Source organism: Triticum urartu, chromosome 3A (genome assembly GCF_056163025.1).
Source record: "Triticum urartu cultivar PI428250 chromosome 3A, HENAU_Tu73, whole genome shotgun sequence".
Lineage (NCBI taxonomy): Eukaryota > Viridiplantae > Streptophyta > Magnoliopsida > Poales > Poaceae > Triticum > Triticum urartu.
The window spans coordinates 187,347,593-187,361,677 of record NC_141875.1 but is presented as its reverse complement, the minus strand read 5'-3'; positions in this window follow the sequence as shown (position 1 = coordinate 187,361,677).

The following is a 14,085-nucleotide window of genomic DNA, read 5'->3' as shown; positions in this document are numbered from 1 at the left end:
TGGAATCCCGGTTACAAGACATTTCGACAATGGTAAAACAAGACCAGCAAGACCACCCGACTGTGCCGACAAATCCTGATAGGAGCTGCACATATCTTGTTCTCAGGGCACACTAGATAAGCTAAGCATACAGGTTCCAACATAACCCAAGTTGCGAAGGGACGGTCCCGCACGGTGCTCTAGTTTGGACCAACACTCAGAGGAGCACTGGCCCGGGGGTTTGAAATAAAGATGACCCTTGAGTCCGCGGAACCCAAGGGAAAAGGCTTAGGTGGAAAATGGTAAAACCAAGTTTGGGCCTTGCTAGAGGAGTTTTATTCAAGGCGAACTGTCAAGGGGTTCCCATAACACCCAACCGCGTAAGGAACGCAAAATCAAGGAACATAACACCGGTATGACGGAAACTAGGGCGGCAAGAGTGGAACAAAACACCAGGCATAAGGACGAGCCTTCCACCCTTTACCAAGTATATAGATGCATTAAAGTAAATAAGAGATAATAATAATATCCCAACAATATCCATGTTCCAACACGGAACAAACTTCAACTTCGCTTGCAACTAGCAACGCTATAAGAGGGGCTGAGCGAAGCGGTAACATAGCCAAACAACGGTTTGCTAGGAAAGGTGGGTTAGAGGCTTGACATGGCAATATGGGAGGCATGATATAGCAATTGGGAGGTAGCGCGGCATGGCAATACAGGGAACAACTAGCAAGCAAAGATAGAAGTGAGTTCGAGGGTATGGTGAACTTGCCTGCAAAGTTCTGAGAGTTGACGAAAGCTTGATCCTCGTTAGCGTACTGAACAGGTTCCTCGATCACGCACTCGTCTCCCGGCTCTACCCAAAGCAATAACACAAGCAAATGACCAATAATCAATCATTATGCAATGCACAAACAACATGATGCACAACATGGCATGACATGCGGGATGTGGTATGCAATGCATATGCGTGCCCTGGAAGGAAAAGAATGATCAAGGCATCAAATTGGCAAACCAAGTGTGCCTCTGGAACGATGAGTTTATTTTGGTCAAAAATGATATAAAGATCACCGGAATCGGATGCACGGTTTGCAAATGGCAAGCAAAACAAGAATGGCACAATTCTGCGATTAACAGCACATTGCCATCTAGAATGCAACAAGAAACAAAGCTACTTCACTCCAACATAGCAACAAAGCATATGGAAGTGATGTACTCAAGATGCTTGACAAAACATGAACACTGCGCTATGGCTAAATCACAATAGAACAAGTTCAAACAAGCATGGCAAAAGTGCAAAAGATATCAGCTTCACAGACTGAAAATACTAACATGCCAGGAATAACATCCAGAAGCCATGTTTAGAGCAAGCAAACAACATTCTACAGGAATGTATCATAGCAAACAAAGGCATGGCATGAATCTACTAAATGCATATAAAAAAAGTCCCTTACTGACCATGAGCCAAAAAGGCACAGAAGATATGATGGCACCCATGTAAATATAGCAAGTTTTATTAACAATTTCAGACTTGGCAGAAAACAGAGCATGGCATAAACAGAATTATGAAGGCATCTTTGTGAGCTCAAAACACTCATCACAAAGCCTTGCATGACAAGATAAGCATACTAACAACAAGCAGACATGCTCAAGAAGCTAACCATGGCCAGAGCAAGTTCATAGCATGCATGGATCACTAACAACAACCATGGCAAAATTGATTAACATGTAAACAATCTGCCAGGAACATTTTATAGCAAAAGTAGAGCAAGCTTAAGACATGTTAGGGCACTCCATAAATGCAAACAGGGGCACGGATGGATAGAGCATAACCATATGTTCAAAACATCCTTACTGAAACAACTCAAAACAAGCATGGATCTCACTGTAGCATCATGTTTACATGGCATAAAAATAACAGCAGAACAAAGACTTAGCAAAATCCAAGTCCCTGAAATCAGCAATATCATGAAGGCTACTTTGCATGCTTGTGCTAGGCTCCACATTGATCACAAAAATACATGTAAAACACACCTGTAAAGATGGAATGTCATAGATCAAAACACATGTAGAGCTCATGCCCATATGATGCACACAACAAACGCGACAAAAATGCCAAATCACCCTAAACTGATAAGCAGCAGTAGTAAACAATTTATAGCACTCTTGCATCAATGACTTGGGCACCCAGATAAACTCAAACAAGCATGCCACAATGGAACAAAGTGAAGATCATCTCCCAATAAACACTTTGGTATATCATGCACATGAAACAGAGGTACTTTCATGGAGTTATGATGCGATGAACAGAGGCATAAAATGTTACAGAGAAAGGGACTTAGTGGAAATATACCACGCGATATCTAGGGTTGACCCGCGGCACGTGAACCGAGGATGATCAGAAACTTCGCCGGAGTTACGCCGGAGAGGAGGGACTTGTCGGATCCGAGAGGAGGATCTCGCCAGAGTCGCTCGCCGGCGACGAGGAGCAGAGGAGGCGGCGGGGCGCGCTGCGGGCGCGGGGCGCGGAGCAGGTGGCGCTCCACGGCGGGGCAGCGGCGGCCGAAGGAGACGAGGAATGGCGGCGGCGTGGCGGCGGCGGGCGGACACGCGGGCCGGGAGGGCCCCGCCTAGGCCCCGGCGGGCCGATGCGCGGGGGCACGGGGAAGTGGGTGCGGCAAGAGGGCGAATCAGGAGCTGACACGTGGCGTCGGTGAGGATGGCGGACACGTCCGTCGGTGGAGGAGAAGGTGTCCGGTGGTGCGAGGGGGATTTCTAGGGTTTCGGGACCCGAATTTGAGGAGGGGTGCACATATTTATAGCTAGGATGAGGTAGGAGTGTCCAAATGGAGTGTAGTTTTCTCCCACACGATCGTGATCCGACGACGGTGGACATGGAAGGGGTTTGGAAGGGTTATTGGGCCGTTTTGGAGGGGTGTTGGGCTGGAACACACAACAGGCCTTCGCGCTTACCCGGTTAACCGTTGGAGTATATCAAACGGACTCCAAATGGCACGAAATTTGACAGGCGGCCTACCGGTGGTGTACCAAGGCCACTTGGCAAATCTCGGTCCATTCCGAGAAAGTTTAACACCCGCTCATGAAAAGAGTCAAGAGGGGGACGCCGGTGCACGTAGGAGTGTCGGATTGCAAAACGGACAACGGGGAAAATGCTCGGATGCATGAGACGAACACGAATGCAAATGTGATCCACATGATGACATGATATGAAATGCATGACAATAACAAAACGCAAAATGAAGACAAAAACCCAACCACGAAGGGAAATCTCATAACTTAAAGCCGGAAATGGCAAGAGTCAGAGTTACAAATATGGCAAGTTACATCCGGGGTGTTACAACACTCCACCACTACGAAAGGATATCGTCCCGAGATCTAGGACTGAAAGAACTCCGGACATTCGGAATGGAGGTGGTCCTCGCGTTACCAGGTGGCTTCTCGGTCGGAATGGTGTAACCACTTCACTTTCAGGAATTTGATAGACTTGTTGCGAATCTTGCGCTCGGTTTCTTCAAGAATAGCAACAGGATGCTCATGATAAGACATGTCTTCTTAGAGATCAATCTCTTCAAAGTTGATGGTGCGCTCAGGAGTCTTGAAGCACTTCCGAAGCTGTGACACGTGAAACTTGATACGTCTCCAACGTATCTATAATTTTTGATTGCTCCATGTTATATTACCTATTGTTTTGGGCAATATTGGGCTTTATTACCCACTTTTATATTATTTTTTGGACTAACCTATTAACCGGAGGCCCAACCCAGATTTGTTGTTTTATGCCTATTTCAGTGTTTCGAAGAAAAGGAATATCAAATGAAGTCGGAACGGAACGAAATCAACTGGAGAAGTTATTTTTGGAAGGAAAGCAACCTAGGGAACTTGGAATGCATGTCAGGGGAGACACGGGCTGCCCACGAGGGTGGGGGCACGCCCACCCCCTAGGGCGCGCCCCTTGCCTCGTGGGGCCCCCTTGGCTCCTTCGACGTACTTCCTACACCCATATATATTATCGTACCCTAAAACTTCCAGAACAGAGATTAGATCGGGAGTTCCACCGCCGCAAGCCTCTGTAGCCACAAAAAGTCAATCGGGACCCTATTCCGGCACCCTGCCGGAGGGGGGATCCCTCACCGGTGGCCATCTTCATCATCCCGGCGCTCTCCATGACGAGGAGGGAGTAGTTCTCCCTCGGGGCTGAGGGTATGTACCAGTAGCTATGTGTTTGATCTCTCTCTCTCTCGTGTTCTTGAGACGATACGATCTTGATGTATCGCGAGCTTTGCTATTATAGTTGGATCCTATGTTTCTCCTCCCCCTCTTCTCTCTTGTAATGAATTGAGTTTCCCCTTTGAAGTTATGTTATCGGATAGAGTCTTTAAAGATTTGAGAACACTTGATGTATGTCTTGCATGGGATAACCGTGGTGACAATGGGTTATTCCATTGATCCACTCGATGTATGTTTTGGTGATCAACTTGCGGGTTTCGTGACATTGGGAACCTATGCATAGGGGTTGGCACACGTTTTCGTCATGATTCTCCGGTAGAAACTTTGGGCACTCTTTGAGGTCCTTTGTGCTGGTTGAATAGATGAATCTGAGATTGTGTGACGCATATCGTATAATCATACCCACGGATACTTGAGGTGACATTGGAGTATCTAGGTGACATTAGGGTTTTGGTTGATTTGTGTCTTAAGGTGTTATTCTAGTACAAACTCTAGGGCTGTTTGTGACACATATAGGAATAGCCCAACGGATTGATTGGAAAGAATAACTTTGAGGTGGTTTCGTACCCTACCATAATCACTTCGTTCGTTCTCCGCTATTAGTGACTTTGGAGTGACTCTTTGTTGCATGTTGAGGGATAGTTTTATGATCCAATTGTGTTAGTATTGTTGAGAGGACTTACACTAGTGAAAGTATGAATCCTAGGCCTTATTTCCACACATTGCAATACCATTTACGTTCACTTTTATCATTAGTTACCTTGCAGTTTTTATAATTTCAGATTACAAATACCTTTGTGTACTATCCATATTGCACTTGTTTCATCATCTCTTCGCCGAACTAGTGCACCTATACAATTTACCATTGTATTGGGTGTGTTGGGGACACAAGAGACTCTTTGTTATTTGGTCGCAGGGTTGCTTGATAGAGACCATCTTCATCCTACGCCTCCTATGGATTGATAAACCTTAGGTCATCCACTTGAGGGAAATTTGCTACTGTCCTACAAACCTCTGCACTTGGAGGCCCAACAACGTCTACAAGAAGAAGGTTGTGTAGTAGACATCAAGCTCTTTTCTGGCGCCGTTGCCGGGGAGGTGAGTGCTTGAAGGTATATCATTAGATCTTGCAATCGAGTCTTTCAATTTCTTGTTTTATCACTAGTTTAGTTTATAAAAGAAAACTATAAAAAAATGGAATTGAGTTTTTCTCATATGCTTCACCTTTTTAATATCTTTCGTGAGTATGATGGAAAGGATAATTGTGCTCAAGTGCTAGAAGAAGAAATCTATAAAATGTTTGGCACTAAATATTTGAATGATGAGCATGATTGCAATGTTGTTAGTATGAATTCCTTGAATATCTATGATGCTAATGATATGCAAAGCCACAAGCTTGGGGAAGCTACGTCTGATGAAGATGATATTTTTTGTCCCCCAAGTTTTGATGAGCAAATTTATTATGATGAAAGCATGCCTCCTATCTATGATGATTATTGTGATGACACATATGCTTTTAAGAATAATGATAACCATGAAACTTGTCATCTTGATCTTAATTTTCAATCACATGATAGTTATTTTGTTGAGTTTGCTCCCACTATTATTCATGAGAAGAATTTTGCTTATGTGGAGAGTAGTAAATTTTCTATGCTTGTAGATCATGAAAACAATGCTTTAGGTGCTGGTTATATTGTTGAATTCATTCATGATGCTACTGAAAATTATTATGAGGGAGGAACTTATGCTTGTAGGAATGGCAATAATATCAAGTTTCCTCTCTATGTGCTTAAAGTTTTGAAGTTATGCTTGTTTTACCTTCCTATGCAAGTTGATTATTGCTCCCATAAGTTGTTTGTTAAAATCCCTATGCATAGGAAGTATGTTAGACTTAAATGTGTTAGTCATATTCTTCATGATGCTCTCTTTATGTTTCAATTCTTATCTTTTATGTGAGCATCATTGAATTCATCATGCCTAGTTAGGGGCGTTAAACGATAGCGCTTGTTGGGAGGCAACCCAATTTTATTTTAGTTCCTTGCTTTTTGCTCCTTTTTTGTAATAAATAATTCATCTAGCCTCTTTTTAGATGTGGTTTTATAATTTTAATTAGTGTTTGTGCCAAGTAGAACCTTTGGGAAGACTTTGGGAAAGTCTTGTTGATCATGCTGTAAAAAACAGAAACTTTAGCGCTCATGAGAATTGCTACCATTTTTATTTGGAGAGTTATATTTAGTTAATTCTTTTTTCAGATTATTAATAGATCAATTCCTCAGGTCCAGAAATTTATTTGAGAATTTTATGAGTTCCAGAAGTACACATTTGATCCAGATTACTATAGACTGTTCTGTTTTTGACAGATTCTGCTTTTCGTGTGTTGTTTGCTTATTTTGATGAATCTATGGCTAGTAAAATAGTTTATAAACCATAGAGAAGTTGGAATACAGTAGGTTTAACACCAATATAAATAAATAATTAGTTCATTACAGTACCTTGAAGTGGTGATTTATTTTCTTATACTAACGGAGCTTACGAGTTTTCTGTTAAGTTTTGTGTTGTGAAGTTTTCAAGTTTTGGGTAAGGATTCGATGGACTATGGAATAAGGAGTGGTAAGAGCCTAAGCTTGGGGATTCCCAAGGCACCCCAAGGTAATATTCAAGGATAGTCAAGAGCCTATGCTTGGGGATGCCCCGGAAGGCATCCCCTCTTTCGTCTACTTCCATCGGTAACTTTACTTGGAACTATATTTTTATTCGCCACATGATATGTGTTTTGCTTGGAGCGTCAATTTATTTTGTTAGGATTTGCATGCTGTTATTTATAACAATGTTTTGAATCTTTTATTTCAATAAAAGTGGCATTGATAGCCTTTACTATGCCTATGTTACAAGTATACATGTTGCTGTTTGAAAACAGAAAGTATACCGCTGTTGCAATAATTCCCTAGAAAAGTCAGAATGTGATAAAATGTTGAAACCTTTTGCATATTAAGATTTGATAAATTTAATACAGTGGGAATTTTCTTTCATAATTTTTGGATCTAGGGAAGTATGGATGTTGCTGCATTCTTTACAGACTGTCCTGTTTAGGCAGATTGCTGTTATGTTTGCATTGTTGGCATATGTTTGCTTCTTTAATGATTCTATTTGAGGATAGGACTATTAAATATGCAGAGGCATTGAGTATGAAATTTTGAATAATAATTTTAGTGATTTTCTATAGTAGAGTATGATAAGGTTTTTGCAATGGTTTATACTAACTTATCTCACGAGTCCTTGTTGAGTTTTGTGTGGATGAAGCTTTTGAGATTTAGGGAGACCGTGATATGAGAGGAATTAAGGAGACACAAAATCTCAAGCTTGGGGATGCCCAAGGCACCCCAAGATAATATTTCAAGAATTCTCAAGCGTCTAAGGTTGGGGATGCCCCGGTTGGCATCCCACCTTTCTTCTTCAACAACTATCGGTTAGTTTCGGTTGATCCTAAGTTTTTGCTTCTTCACATGATGTTTGCCATTCTTAGAATGTCATTTTATTTTGCTTTACTTGCTGTTTGAATTACATATCAAGGTCTGAAATTATTAAATTGGAGAGTCTTCATATAGTTGCATAATTATTCAACTACTCATTGATCTTCACTTATATCTTTCGGAGTAGTTTGTCATTTGCTCTAGTGCTTCACTTATACCTTTTAGAGCATGGTGGTAGTTTTATTTTGAGGAAATAGATGAACTCTCATGCTTCACTTAGATTATTTTGGGAGTCTTAAATAGCATGGTAATTTTCTTAAAATCCTAATATGCTAGGTATACAATATTAATAATAAAATTCTCTTATGAGTGTGTTGAATACTAAGAGAAGTTTGATACTTGATGATTGTTTTGAGATATGGAGGTAATAATATTAGAGTCATGCTAGTTGAGTAGTTGTGAATTTGAGAAATACTTGTGTTGAAGTTTGTGATTCCCGTAGCATGCATGTATGGTGAACCGTTATGTGATGAAGTCGGAGCATGATTTATTTATTGATTGTCTTCCTTATGAGTGGCGGTCGGGGACGAGCGATGGTTTTTTCCTACCAATCTATCCCCCTAGGAGCATGCGCGTAGTACTTTGTTTCGATAACTAATAGATTTTTGCAATAAGTATGTGAGTTCTTTATGACTAATGTTGAGTCCATGGATTATACGCACTCTCACCCTTCCACCATTACTAGCCTCTCTAGTACCGCGCAACTTTCGCCGGTACCATAAACCCACCATATACCTTCCACAAAACAGCCACCATACCCACCTATTATGGCATTTCCATAGCCATTCCGAGATATATTTCCATGCAACTTTCCACCGTTCCGTTATTATGACACGCTTCATCATTGTCATATTGCTTTGCATGATCATGTAGTTGACATTGTATTTGTGGCAAAGCCACCGTTCATAATTCTTCCATACATGTCACTCATGAGTCATTGCACATCCCGGTACACCGCCGGAGGCATTCATATAGAGTCATATCTTGTTCTAAGTATCGAGTTGTAATTGTTGAGTTGTAAGAAAAATAAAAGTGTGATGATCATCATTATTAGAGCATTGTCCTAGTGAGGAAAGGATGATGGAGCCTATGATTCCCCCACAAGTCGGGATGAGACTCTGGGCAAAAAATAAATAAAAGAGGCCAAAGAAGCCCAAATAAAAAAAAGAAAAAAAGAGGCCACAAAAAAGGAAGAAAGGCCCAAATAAAAAAAATATATAAAAAAATAAAAAAAAATGAGAGAAAAAGAGAGAAAAAGAGAGAAGGGACAATGCTACTATCCTTTTACCACACTTGTGCTTCAAAGTAGCACCATGATCTTCATGATAGAGAGTCTCCTATGTTGTCACTTTCATATACTAGTGGCAATTTTCATTATAGAACTTGGCTTTGTATATTCCAATGATGGGCTTCCTCAAAAATGCCCTAGGTATTCGTGAGCAAGCAAGTTGGATGCAGACCCACTTAGTTTCTTTTGTTGAACTTTCATATACTTATAGCTCTAGTGCATCCGTTGCATGGCAATCCCTACTCACTCACATTGATGTCTATTAATGGGCATCTCCATAGCCCGTTGATACGCCTAGTTGATGTGAGACTATCTTCTCCTTTTTGTCTTCTCCACAACCACCATTCTATTCCACCTATAGTGCTATATCCATGGCTCACGCTCATGTATTGCGTGAAGATTGAAAAAGTTTGAGAACATCAAAAGTATGAAACAATTGCTTGGCTTGTCATCGGGGTTGTGCACGATTTAAATATTTTGTGTGGTGAAGATGGAGCATAGCCAGACTATATGATTTTGTAGGGATAACTTTATTTGGCCATGTTATTTTGAGAAGACATAATTGCTTAGTTAGTATGCTTGAAGTATTATTATTTTTATGTCAATATGAACTTTTATCTTGAATCTTATGGATCTGAATATTCATACCACAATTAAGAAGAATTACATTGAAATTATGCCAAGTAGCACTCCGCATCAAAAATTCTTTTTTACCATTTACCTACTTGAGGACGAGCAGGAATTAAGCTTGGGGATGCTTGATACATCTCCAACATATCTATAATTTTTGATTGCTCCATGCTATATTATCTACTGTTTTGGGCAATATTGGGCTTTATTACCCACTTTTATATTATTTTTGGGACTAACCTATTAACCGGAGGCCCAGCCCAGATTTGCTGTTTTATGCCTATTTCAGTGTTTCGAAGAAAAGGAATATCAAACGAAGTCGGAACGGAACGAAATCAACTGGAGAAGTTATTTTTGGAAGGAAAGCAACCCAAGTAACATGGAGTGCACGTCAGGGGAGACACGGGCTGCCCACGAGGGTGGGGGGCGCGCCCCCCTGCCTCGTGGGGCCCCCGTGGCTCCTCCGACATACTTCCTGCACACATATATATCATCGTGCCCTAAAACTTCCAGAACAGAGATTAGATCGGGAGTTCCGCCGCCGCAAGCCTCTGTAGCCACAAAAAGTCAATCGGGACCCTGTTCTGGCACCCTGCCGGAGGGGGGATCCCTCACCGGTGGCCATCTTCATCATCCGGGCGCTCTCCATGACGAGGAGGGAGTAGTTCTCCCTCGGGGCTGAGGGTATGTACCAGTAGCTATGTGTTTGATCTCTCTCTCCCTCTCTCTCGTGTTCTTGAGACGATACGATCTTGATGTATTGCGAGCTTTGCTATTATAGTTGGATCCTATGTTTCTCCTCCCCCTCTTCTCTCTTGTAATGAATTGAGTTTCCCCTTTGAAGTTATGTTATCGGATTGAGTCTTTAAAGATTTGAGAACACTTGATGTATGTCTTGCGTGGGATAACCGTGGTGACAATGGGTTATTCTATTGATCGACTCGATGTATGTTTTGGTGATCAAGTTGCGGGTTTCATGACATTGGGAACCTATGCATAGGGGTTGGCACACGTTTTCGTCATGATTCTCCGGTAGAAACTTTGGGCACTCTTTGAGGTCCTTTGTGTTGGTTGAATAGATGAATCTGAGATTGTGTGACGCATATCGTATAATCATACCCACGGATACTTGAGGTGACATTGGAGTATCTAGGTGACATTAGGGTTTTGGTTGATTTGTGTCTTAAGGTGTTATTCTAGTACGAACTCTAGGGCTGTTTGTGACACCTATAGGAATAGCCCAACGGATTGATTGGAAAGAATAACTTTGAGGTGGTTTCGTACCCTACCATAATCTCTTCGTTCGTTCTCCACTATTAGTGACTTTGGAGTGACTCTTTGTTGCATGTTGAGGGATAGTTTTATGATCCAATTATTTTAGTATTGTTGAGAGGACTTACACTAGTGAAAGTATGAACCCTAGGCCTTACTTCCACACATTGCAATACCGTTTATGTTCACTTTTATCATTAGTTACCTTGCTGTTTTTATAATTTCAGGTTACAAATACTCTTATCTACTATCCATATTGCACTTGTTTCACCATCTCTTCACCAAACTAGTGCACCTATACAATTTACCATTGTATTGGGTGTGTTGGGGACACAAGAGACTCTTTGTTATTTGGTTGCAGGGTTGCTTGAGAGAGACCATATTCATCCTACGCCTCCTATGGATTGATAAACCTTAGGTCATCCACTTGAGGGAAATTTGCTACTGTCCTACAAACCTCTGCACTTGGAGGCCCAACAACATCTACAAGAAGAAGGTTGTGTAGTAGACATCAAAACACATCGTGCACGTTTGCGAAGTTAGACGGAAGCTCAAGTTGATAGGCGAGGTCGCCTCTTTTGCCAATGATCTTCAAAGGACCCACGTATCTAGGGGTAAGATTCCCTTTGATACCGAAGCGAAGAGTGCCTTTCATTGGAGAGACGCGTAGGTAGACATGGTCTCCGATCTCGAAAGCCAAGTCACGGTGCTTGCTATCATAGTAACTCTTCTGGCACGATTGCGCAGCTTTCAGATTTTCACGGATGACTTTACACATTTCTTCAGCTTCTTTGATTAAGCCATTGCCAAGAAGTTGGCGTTCACTAGTCTATGACCAATTAAGAGCAGTACGACACTTTCTGCCATAGAGAATCTCGAATGGGGCCGTGCCCGAACTCGCTTGGAAACTGTTGTTGTAGGAGAACTCGGCATATGGAAGACAATCTTCCCACTTCATACCGAAGGAAATGACACAAGCCCTGAGCATATCCTCAAGGATTTTATTGACTCGCTCGACTTGGCCACTAGTTTGAGGATGGAAGGCTGTGCTGAAGCGAATGTTGGTGCCCATGGGCTTTTGAAAGGAGTCCCGGAACTTAGAAGTGAAGATGCTTCCACGATCTGAAGATATCAACTGCGGAATGCCGTGCTAGGAGACAATCCTGGAGGTGTATAGCTCTGCCAAGTGAGCTACTGTGATAGATTCTTTGATTGGAAGGAAATGAGCCACTTTAGTAAGCTTGTCGATGACCACAAAGATAGCATCATTTCCGCGCTTGGACTTGGGAAATCTAGTCACGAAGTCCATCTCAATATGGCCAAACTTCCATTCTAGAATGGAAAGAGGTTGGAGGAGACCAGCTTGCTGTTGGTGTTCTGCTTTCACCCTTCTGCAGACATCACATTCATTCACGAACTGAGCAATTTCTCGCTTCATTTGAGTCCACCAATATGACTGCTTAAGGTCATGGTACATCTTCGTACTACCAAGATGAATGGATAGAAGGGAATTGTGCGCCTCATTCATAATGACTTTCCGTAGATCACCTTTAGGAACCACAATTCGATCCTCGAAGAATAGAGTGTCTTTGTCGTCAATGCGACAGCAATTATGTTTCGGTTGGCTCTTGGCAATCCCATTTTCACCTTCTTCACCATGGCATCAAGAAGTTGTGCCTCTCGAATTTTCTCTTCCAAAGTAGGAGAGACTTGGAGGTTTGCAAGAAAGCCTTGAGGAACAACTTGGAGATTCAGTTTGCGGAAAGCTTCACAAAGGTCCGATTGGAAGGGCTTGAGAATTAAGCTGTTGTAGTAATCCTTCCTGGTAAAAGCATCTGCAATGACATTGGCCTTGCCTGGAGTATATTCAATACTCGGATTGTATTCTTGAATCATTTCGACCCAACGAGTCTGCCTGAGGTTGAGGTTGGGTTGAGTGAAGATGTACTTGAGGCTCTTATAATCAGTGAAGATGTCCACTTTCCTTCCCAACAAGAGATGTCTCCACGTTAATAATGCATGGACAACTGCCGCCAACTTGAGGTCGTGAGTGGGGTAGTTCCTTTCATTGGGCTTCAACTGGCGAGAGGTATAGGCCACAACTTTCTTCTCTTGCATTAACACAGCACCGAGACCTTGCAGGGAGGCATCACACAAAACTTTGAATGGTTTGGATTCATCAGGAGGAGTCAAGATACAAGCTGTGACTAACTTATCATTGAGGGTGTTGAAAATAACGTCAGATTCAGGCGTCCAGACGTACTTGACATGCTTCTGGAGGAGGTTGGAAAGAGGCTTTGCAATCTTAGAGAAATTCTCAACGAATCTTCGACAAAGCTCGCAAGCCCAAGAAAAGTGCGGAGGTGCTTGACATTCTGAGGCGGTTCCCAATTCACAATTGCAGACACCTTCTCAGGATTAACAGCGATGCCCTTGGCGGAGATGATATGACCAAGGTAGAGAACCTCATCAAGCCAGAACTCACACTTGGAAAACTTCGCATAGAATTGATGCTCTCTGAGTTTGTCGAGTACCAATCTCAAATGCTTGGCATGATCCTCCTTATTCTTGGAAAAGACCAAAATATCATCGAGATACACCAGGACGAAATCATTTGTGTAAGGGTTGAAGATGATGTTCATCATGCGAGAGAACATTGGAGGAGCATTGACAAGGCCGAAAGACATGACAGTATATTCATAAGAACCATAGCTTGTTCTGAATGCTGTCTTGGGAATATCTTGTTCACGAATGTGAATTTGATGATAACCCATACGGAGGTCAAGCTTGGAGAAAACTTGAGCACCCTTAAGTTGCTCAAAAGCTCATTGATGTTTGGAAGTGGGTACTTGTTCTTTATTGTTTTCTTGTTCAATGGGAGGTAGTTGACGCAGAGTCGTTCCATTCCATCCTTCTTCTTGACAAAAAGAACACCACAACCCCATGGAGATAAACTCGGTCTGATCAGACCCATACGCTCTTGTTCATCGAGTTGTTTCTTCAACTCCTTCAACTCTTCTGGTCCAAGTTTGTAAGGACGTTTGCAAACAGGTTCCGTGCCAGGTTCCAGATTGATAACGAATTCAACTGGCCGGTGAGGAGGCATTCCCGAAAGCTTTTCTGGAAAGACGTCTT